At 36.4% G+C, this 9,918-nt stretch overlaps 1 long non-coding RNA gene across 1 annotated transcript; it reads left to right on the forward strand.

Moving 5' to 3' along the window:
- The first annotated feature begins 443 nt into the window (after positions 1-443).
- LOC132659633 (uncharacterized) lies at positions 444-9,112 on the forward strand. Its single transcript, XR_009600288.1, has 4 exons — positions 444-574; positions 4,692-6,522; positions 6,623-6,838; positions 7,934-9,112. It is a non-coding gene; the product is annotated as an uncharacterized LOC132659633 (long non-coding RNA).
- Positions 9,113-9,918: the final 806 nt, after the last annotated feature.

The raw sequence follows: 9,918 nt of genomic DNA on the forward strand, positions 1-9,918 counted from the left end.
AATTAACTTCAAATGTACAATATAGAAGTTCTAAATTTTTATACTATGTATATATAGTTATAGATGCAAAGAACAAATACATGTTTGCCAGGAAGGAGTGGGGGGAGCAGAGGTAAAGAAATAGTACGAGTGAGAAACCAAAACCTCTAGTTACAAAATAGATGAGTTATAAGTATGAAACATATAGTGCAGGGAATAGAGTCAATAACTGTGTAATTTATTTGCAAGCTGACATGTTGTAACTGGACTTATCATGGTGCTTAGTTTGAAATCCATTGTCTTGCAATTAAAGTATTATTTGTGAAATAGCTTCATCGTCTTTTCAAACATTCATACAAAGCCCAATCTTCTGTGTGTGTTTGTGGCAGTGGCCTTCTGACTAAAAATGTGTGGTTCACTGTGTAACTCTTTCACTATCCAAATTAGCTTAGCTTGACATTTTCAGTTACTCAGGAAGTTCCGACCTCAAACTGTTGACTCTAGATTTAGTTCTCTAATAAAAGCTGGAGGTAAAGTGCATGATATAAATATGGTAAAGAAAGATGTTTTCCAACTGTGTGGACTGCAAAAAGAGGTAAGAATTTGGGTTGTAAGGAATGAGGGTGAGGATTGAGGTGATAAAATAATGCTACTGATAAGATTCTAGTGTCTGCACAGGGAAAGTGGTTCAGAGGTACAGAGTTTTCTAAGGATGAGAGACCTTGAAAGAGTACTATAATTTATAAAATTATAAATGTGTTTGTAATTTGTATAAGAATAAACAGATATGGAAATTCTTGTTCTCACAGGTAATGAAAAGGAAATATTAAGAGAAAGAGATAAGAGAATGCAAACAAGTAAAATTTATGACTGACAATGGAATGATTAATTTCACTGGGAAAAATACGTACTGTAAAGTGTTACACAGATGTAGCATATTATTATTATGAATTAAGTATAAAACTTATTAGGGAAGCTCACAAAAGAGAAACATTAAAAGACAAGTAAAAGATATTTACCAATTTTAAAAAGTGAACAATTCCAGATAAAAATTTAAGAGAACATTCAAATAAAATATCTTACATTAGATGCCATATAGAAAGAAAAATGTGTGTGTGTGTATATATATATACACATATATATCTGTATATACGTATACATACATATATATGAGATTGAAATTAAAAATCATGTAAGACCAGAAACTATAAAACTCCTAGAGGAGAACATAGGCAAAACACTCTCCGACATAAATCACAGCAGGATCCTCTATGATCAACCCTCCAGAATACTGGAAATAAAAGCAAAAATAAACAAATCGGATCTAATTAAAATTAAAAGCTTCTGCACAACAAAGGAAACTATAAGCAAGGTGAAAAGATAGCCTAGTGAATGGGAGAAAATAATAGCAAATGAAATAACTGACAAGCAACTAATCTCAAAAATATACAAGCAACTCATGCAGTTCAATTCCAGAAAAATAAAGGACCCAATCAAAAAATGGGCCAAAGAACTAAATAGACATTTCTCCAAAGAAGACATACGGATGGCTAACAAACACATGAAAAGATGCTCAACATCACTCATTATCAGAGAAATGCAAATCAAAACTACAATGAGGTACCATTTCATGCCAGTCAGAATGGCTGTGATCCAAAAGTCTACAAGCAATAAATGCTGGAGAGGGTGTGGAGAAAAGGGAACCCTCTTATACTGTTGGTGGGAATGCAAACTAGCACAGCCACTATGGAGAACAGTGTGGAGATTCCTTAAAAAATTGCAAATAGAACTGCCTTATGACACAGCAATCCCACTGCTGGGCATATACAATAAGGAAACCAGAATTGAAAGAGACACGTGTGCCCCAATGTTCATCGCAGCACTGTTTATAATAGCCAGGACATGGAAACAACCTAGATGTCCATCAGCAGATGAATGGATAAGAAAGCCGTGCTACATATACACAATGGAGTATTACTCAGCCATTAAAAAGAATACATTTGAACCAGTTCTAATGGGTGGATGAAACTGGAGCCGATTATACAGAGTGAAGTAAGCCAGAAAGAAAAACACCAATACAGTATACTAACATATATACATGGAATTTAGAAAGATGGTAATGATAACCCTGTATGCAAGACAGCAAGAGACACAGATGTATAGAATGGACTTTTGGACTCTGTGGGAGAGTGAGAGGGTGGGATGATTTGGGCGAATGGCATTGAAACATGTATACTATTATGTAAGAAACAAATAGCCTGTCTATGATCGATGCAGGATACAGGATGCTTGGGGCTGGTGCATGGGGAAGATCCAGAGAGATGATATGGTGTGGGAGGTGGGAGGGGGTTCAGGATTGGGAACTCATGTTCAACCGTGGCGGATTCATGTCAATGTATGGCAAAACCAATTTAAAAAAAAATCATGTAGTAAGATTTTGTTTGATGACTTATTATGTGAAAAAAGTGACTTTTACCTGTTGGAGAAAATTGGGGTGTCATAATTTAGGATGGAAAATTTTCCTTATTCTTGATAAAAGTAGCAATCAATTTAAATGGAAGGCAATTCAGAGGAGGAAAAAGATGATTTCTAATTCTTGTTAAATGACTTCATTTATTTCTTCATTCCTTTGGTATTTTGAGTATCTTTATAATAGCTGCTTGAAATATTTGCTAGATAATTCCAACATCTGTGTCATGTCACCACAGCTTCTGTTGATTGCCTTTCCTCATGCAAGTCCAAATTCTCATGGTTATTCATATGCTGAATAGTTTTGGATTGTCTTCTGGACATTTTTAATAAATATTTTGTTAGGAGACTCTTTGTTTAAATGTCTTGAATATATCAAAATTTTTGGTTTGAGCAGACAATCACTTTGGCTAGGTTCAGGCCTTCTGTTGGCTCTGGTTCCAGTTCAGTTTTCAGAGCCCTTGTAGTGTTATTTGGATATTTCTTGCAAGTGAATCAACCAAAGGCCAATGTGGAATGTGGGCAATGTTCTGTTATGAAGAGTTTAGGTCTCAGTGTCTTTGGTACATTAGAGTGGGTGTAGGCAGCACAGCTCATGTGTCTATGGACAGGGGAGGTGCAGGAATTTGCTCCCCTCTAATCACATGGTGGTGGTTTTTCTGGTGGCCAGACACTCCCTTGAAACTGTACAGAACCTTCACAATGAGTGATCACTAGCATAACAAAATTAATTCTTCTATGACTTAAAAAATGGAAAAAATTATAATGAATTTTGAAGCTCCTTGCCAGGAATCAGAGGTAAAGATCAAATATGTTTTTTACAACACAGTTTTCAGTCACCCAGGTGGTGCTAGTGGTAAAGAATCCCCCTGCCAATGCAGGAGATGCAAGAGATGCAGGTTCAATTCTTGGATGGGAAAGATCCTCTGAGGTAGGCAATGGCACCCTGCTCCAGTATTCTTGCCTGAAAACTTCCATGGGTACAGGAGCCTGGTAGGTTATAGCCCATGGCACTGCAGAGGGTCATACATGATTAAGCACAGAAAACAAAACAAAAAGTTAAGCACAGTTTGAAAAGTATCAGAACTTAGATATATCAGAAATATTGTAATCATCACAGTGGAAACTATTTTAAAACTATGACTGACATGCTAAGGACTCCAATGCAAAATATAGATACCATGAAGAGTAAATAGGTAGTGTAAGGAGAACATAGAAATTATAAGAAAGGAAAAATAAATATCAGAGAATCAAAAACACTTACAAAGATAAGGAGTGTCTGATTGTCTCATTAATAGATTAGACATGGCTGAGGAGAGACTCTCTGAGTTTAGCACATAGCAACAGAAACATCCAAAACTGAAAAGTTAAAAGAAAACAACTGAAAAAAAAGAAAAGAAAAGAAAACCCAAAACAATATCCAAGAATTGTGGGATAACTACAAAAAGTGTAACATGCAATGGGGATACCAAAAGGAGAAGAAAGAAGTAGAAGCAATATTTTAAGAAATGGTGACTGAGAATTTACCCTCAAATTAATATCAGACACTAAAGCACAGATCTAGGAAGCAAGCAGCATAAATCTGTGCACGCACACACACACACACACACCTCCATCAAATACATCTGGGTATATCATAGTCAAATTTCAGAAAGTCAAACAAAAATTGAGAAAAAGTTTGGAAAGAAGCAAGAAGAAAAAAAGTTACCTTGCCACCTTTTGTTATCTAAGAAGCCAGGTAAACAAGCAGAGTGGAGTGAAAGGTTCAAATTGTTGAGAAAAAAAAAAAAAAAAAATTACCAACCTAGAATTCTATGTTCTCTGAAGTGAAGGGGAAAAAAACCTTCAGGGAATTTGTAGCCAGGAGACTTTCCTTGTAAGGATGTTAAAACAAAGAAAGAATAGAAAGAGATAAGGAAAGTGATACAAATCAGAAACTAGGATTTACTTTGAGGAATAAATGAGAAAATTTAAAATGTATCTTTCCTATTCTTAATTGATCACACTGGTAACAGCTTGTTCAAAATAATGGCTGTATTGGTTTCTTGTAGTTTATGCATAAGTGGGATGAATGGCAGTAATGATGTAAGGGACAAGAGTATAACTAGGATTATTTTGTTATTATAAGATATTGCACTAGTCTTGTGAGGTTTACAGTATTAATTGAAAGCATATTTGAGCTAGTTGTAATTTTGTATTACAAGCTTCAGGGCAATCACTAAAAACTTTTTTTTTTTTTAAAGAAAGAAGTACAACGGATACAAGATAGGAGAGAAAATGCAATAATCTAAGCTACTCAACTAAAACTACATAAGGCTGAAGAAGTAGAAGACAAAATGGAAACAAAGGAAAATAGCAACAAATAGAAAACATTTACATACATGGCAGATATTAATTCATCTGTTTAAATAATCATCTGCATGTCAATGGTTTAAATATACCAGCTAAAAGAAATTGTCAGAGTGAAACAAAAACAAGATGCAATTTTGTATTTTCTGCAAAAAATCCACTTTAAAGATGAAGATATATGTAGTCAAAAAAGAAAAAGAAACAGATGGAGAAAGATATTCCTTGTGAATACTAATCAAAAGAAAGCTGGAGTAGCTACACTATATTAATTTCACACAGAGCAACTTCTAAACAAGAAAACTTAACAGGGAGAAAGAAGGACATTACATAATCATAAAACAATTAATTCTCCAAGAAGACAATTCTTTTGAATATGAACCTAACAACAGTGTCAAGATGTAAGGTAGAACATGATAGAACTGCTAGGAGAGACAGGTGAATTCACTATTATAGCTGAAGACTTCTGTAACCCTCTGTCAGAAATGGGCAGACCCATCCAGCAGAAAATCACAACAAGGCTGTACTAATAGCACCATCAACCAACTGTATATAAAATAATTGACATGTATAAGCTACTTTATTTAATGACAGCAGAATATACATTTGTCTTGAGGTTATGTTGAATATTTGCCATGCTGGACCGCATTCAGGAAAATTATAGCTTAAAAAATTAAAAGAATAGAAATCAGATAATGTATGTGCTCAGGCCATAGTGGAATTAAACTAGAATCAGATGGCTACATAGAAATATAACTAGAAAATTCTAAATACAGGAGATTTAACAACATATTTCTAAACAATACATGAATCAAAGAGGACATTTCAAGAAAAATTTTAAAATATTTTTAACTAAATGAAAATATAACTTCAGAATTTGTGACATAGAGTAAAATAAGTGTTTAGAGGAAAGTTTACTGCATTGAATGCACATATTCAAAAAGAATAAATATCTAAAAACAAATATTTAAGCTTTAGCCATAGTGAACTAGAAAAAGAAGGGAAATGCAAAGTGAAAAGAAATGAAATTGAGCAGTAGATATCAATAGAGACGATCAATGAAATCGAAAGGTGGCTCCTTGAAAAAGATCAATAAAGTTGATAAGCCTCTACAAAGCAAAGCTTGTTCTTCAGAATAAATAAATAAAATTGATAAACCTCAAACAAAATGAGGGAAACAGAGAGAAGACACAAATCAATAATATTAGAAATTTTAAAAAGGGGAAATACTACAGAATTTTTGAATATCAAAAAGATAGTGAAAGAAAATTCTGAAAATTCCTAATCTACAAAGTCATTGTACAGTCTTGCTTCAGTTGGATCTTAACAGTCTGTGGGATTGCAGAGTTGTCAGGACTGAGCGACTAACACATACACACATACAGTACTACAGAGTCTTTGGACATCAAAAGATGGTGAAAGAAAACTATGAAAAATATTAATCCCACAGATTCATCGTACAGTCTTTCTTCACTTGGATCTTAACGTCTATACATTTCACAAGCACACATACTGAAGAAGGTTAATGTTTCTAATTACTATAAAATGGATTGAGCTATATATGGTTCATTGTTTAAAAGCAAGTTAGCTGGAGTTCCTTTTGTTCAACATCTGGAAGAAAACTATTATTTTTATTCTAGATCAGCACTTTTGAATCAACTTTCTACAGTGGTGGAACTATTCCACATCAGTGCAACCACAACTGTAGCCACTAGCCACATGGAGCAGGTGAGCACTTGAAATATGGCTAGATTTTAAATTTTTATTTAATTATAATTGATTTAAATTTTAATACTCAAGTGTGATTAATGACTATCCTATTGCACAGCAGTTCTAAAGGCTTCCCTTGTGGCTCAGCTGGTAAAGAATCTGCCTGCAATGCGGGAGACCTGGCTTCAATCCTTGGGTTGGGAAGAGCCCTGGAGATGGGAAAGCCAACCCACTACAGTGTTCTGGCCTAGAGAATTCCATGGACTATATAGTCCATGGGGCCGCGAAGAGTAGGACATGATAGAGTGACTTTCACTCCACTTCACTTCTAAAGGTATGGTTTGGATTTAGACCTTAAAGCACTTAGAGAAGAATTTTTTCACCACAGTTTTTAAAAAATTTATTTATTTTAATTGGAGGCTAATTACTTTACAATATTGTACCACCATTTTTTACCACCAATGATAGGAGTGGAGTAGCAAAATCAACGCATATTTGAACGCAAATTCTTCCGTACGTCTTGTGAAAAAGTGTACAGTTATAGATGGCAACAATGATCAGATATTTATTGGTTGTGTTTACACAAATGAGTACCTGAACAAGGTATTACTCAAGGATTGATTTCAAAAGATCTGATGCTTGTGGTCACGCAGAAGATATTATGTTGGAAAAGCTGTAAACTTGCGGTGCAAGATTAAAGCCTCAACAAAAATTCTAACTGGGAAAAAACTATGGTGGAAGTGTAATTCATGGTTACAAGGATGGGCTTTGAGAATGAACAAGAGAGTAAGAGTACTGGTTGGCCACTGGTAGCTGTGTGATACTGGCAAGTTACATAGATTCGGTGAGATTCATTCATTTTACTACTAAAGTAAAATGAATAATAATAATAGTTTAATAACTTTTAGGATACAATGACTTGGACAATATATATGCTATATATGTTAAATTTCATATAATTAACTGCTTATTGTGTGTCTTAAACATAGAATTATACAGATTCAAGAGATGTAAATATTTAAGAAAGAGCATCCTTGGTATGCAGGAAAAATTACTTTGCTAGTAAACAAGTAAATAGATCTCCAGTATTTCCAAAGGCATAAGAATGGAAATATGTAACTATTGATTACAGGTGCCTGTGAATATAAGCTTATACCACTGGGAGGCAGTATAACATTAGATTAAACAACTTTAGCACAGAAACAGTATTCTTGCCTGGAGAATCCCATGGACGGAGGAGCCCGGTAGGCTACAGTCCACGGCGTGGCAAACAGTCGGGCATGACTGAGTGACTTTACTTTCACTTTCTTTCACTTTTTGGCACAGAAACAAATTCGTGTACCAATCTCAGCTATTTTATTCAGTGATTCTGTGAATTCAACCAGATACTGTAATGTGTGTGTGTGTGTGTGTGTGTGTTTCTTTCCAGATATGGTAAACTTTTTAAAGCTCAACATTCAGAAAACTAAGATCATGGCATCCGGTCCCATCACATCATGGCAAATAGACAGGGAAACAGTGGCTGACTTTATTTTGGGGGCTCCAAAATCACTGCAGATGGTGATTGCAGCCATGAAATTAAAAGACGCTTACTAATGGCACCCCACTCCAGTACTCTTGCCTGGAAAATCCCATGGACGCAGGCACCTGGTGGGCTGCAGTTCATGGGGTCACAAAGTTGGACACGACTGAGTGACTTCGCTATTCCTTGGAAGGAAAGTTATGACCAACCTAGACAGCATATTCAAAAGCAGACATTACTTTGTCAACAAAGGCCCGTCTAGTCAAGGCTATGGTTTTTCCAGTAGTCATGTATGGATGTGAGAATTGGACAATAAAGAAATCTGAGCACAGAAGAATTGAGGCTTTTGAATTGTGGTGTTGGAGAAGACTCCTGAGAGTCCCTTGGACGGCAAGGAGATCCAACCAGTCCATCCTAAAGGAGATCAGTCCTGGGTGTTCTTTGGAAGAACTGAGATTGAAGCTGAAACTCCATTATTTTGGCCACCTGATATGAAGAGATGACTCATTTGAAAAGACTGTGATGCTGGGAAAGATTGAAAGCAGGAGGAGAAATGGACGACAGAGGATGAGATGGCATCAACGACTCAATGGATGTGGGTTTGAGTGGACTCCGGGAGTTGGTGATGGACAGGGAGGCCTGGCATGCTGCGGTTCATGAGGTCTCAAAGAATTGGACACGACTGAGCGACTGAACTGAACTGAATATTTTTAAGTCAAATATAAAGTGGAAATAATGATGTCTGTCTTGACTGCATCACAGTAGCGCTTGTAGTAGGCACCTTCAATTTTATTAATAACGTATTATATATATGTATCCATCCAGCCCATTGTTTTGTATGATGTACTCTGCATGTAAGTTAAAAAGCTCATGTCAACATACAGTCTTGACATATTCCTTTTCCAGTTTTGAACCAGTCCATTATTCCATGTCCAGTTCTAACTGTTGCTTCTTGACCAGTTTCTCAGGAGGCAGGTCAGGTGGTCTGGTACTCCTATCTCTTTTAAGAATTTTCCACAGTTTGTTGTGATTCACACAGTCAAAGGCTTTAGCATAGAAAATGAAGCAGTAGACGTTTTCCTGGAACTCCCTTGCTTTCTTCACGATCTAACAGATAATGGAAATTTCGTGTCTTCCTCTACCTCTTCAAAACCTAGTTTGAACATCTGGCAGTTTTCTGTTCATGTACTGCTGAAGCCTAGCTTGAAAAATTTTGAGCATTACCTTGCTAGCATGTGAAATGAGCTCTGTTGTACAGTAGTTTGAGCATTCTTTGACACTGCCCTTCTTTGGGAGTGGAATGAAAACTGACCTTTTCCAGTCCTGTCTGTGGCCACTGCTGAGTTTTCTGCTGACAGTGAGTGAAGCAGTTTAACAGCATCATCTTTTAGGATCTGAAATAACTCAACTGGAATTCTGTCACCTTCACTACCTTTGTTTTGGGCTTCCTAAGGCCCACTTCTCGGCCTTTTAGCTGAGATCGCAGACGGTAAAGCGTCTGTCTATGATGTGGGAGACCTGGGATCGATCCCTGGGTCGGGAAGATTCCTTGGAGAAGGAAATGGCAATCCACTCCAGTACTATTGCCTGGAAAATCCCATGAACAGAGGAGCCTGGTAGGCTACAGGCCATGGGGTCGCAAAGAGTCGGACACGACTGAGCGACTTCACAAGGCCCACTTCACTTCACACTCCAGAATGCCTGGCTTTAGGTGACTGATCACATCATTGTGGTTATCCTGGTCATTAAGACTTTTTTGTACCGTTCTTCTGTGTATTCTTGCCACCTCTTCTTAATCTCTTCTGTTTCTGTTAGGTCCTTGCCGTTTGTGTCCTTTATCATGCCCATTCTTGCATGCAATGTTCCCCTGATAGCTCCAATCTTCTTGAAGA

The sequence above is a fragment of the Ovis aries genome, chromosome 3 (assembly GCF_016772045.2).
Source record: "Ovis aries strain OAR_USU_Benz2616 breed Rambouillet chromosome 3, ARS-UI_Ramb_v3.0, whole genome shotgun sequence".
NCBI lineage: Eukaryota > Metazoa > Chordata > Mammalia > Artiodactyla > Bovidae > Ovis > Ovis aries.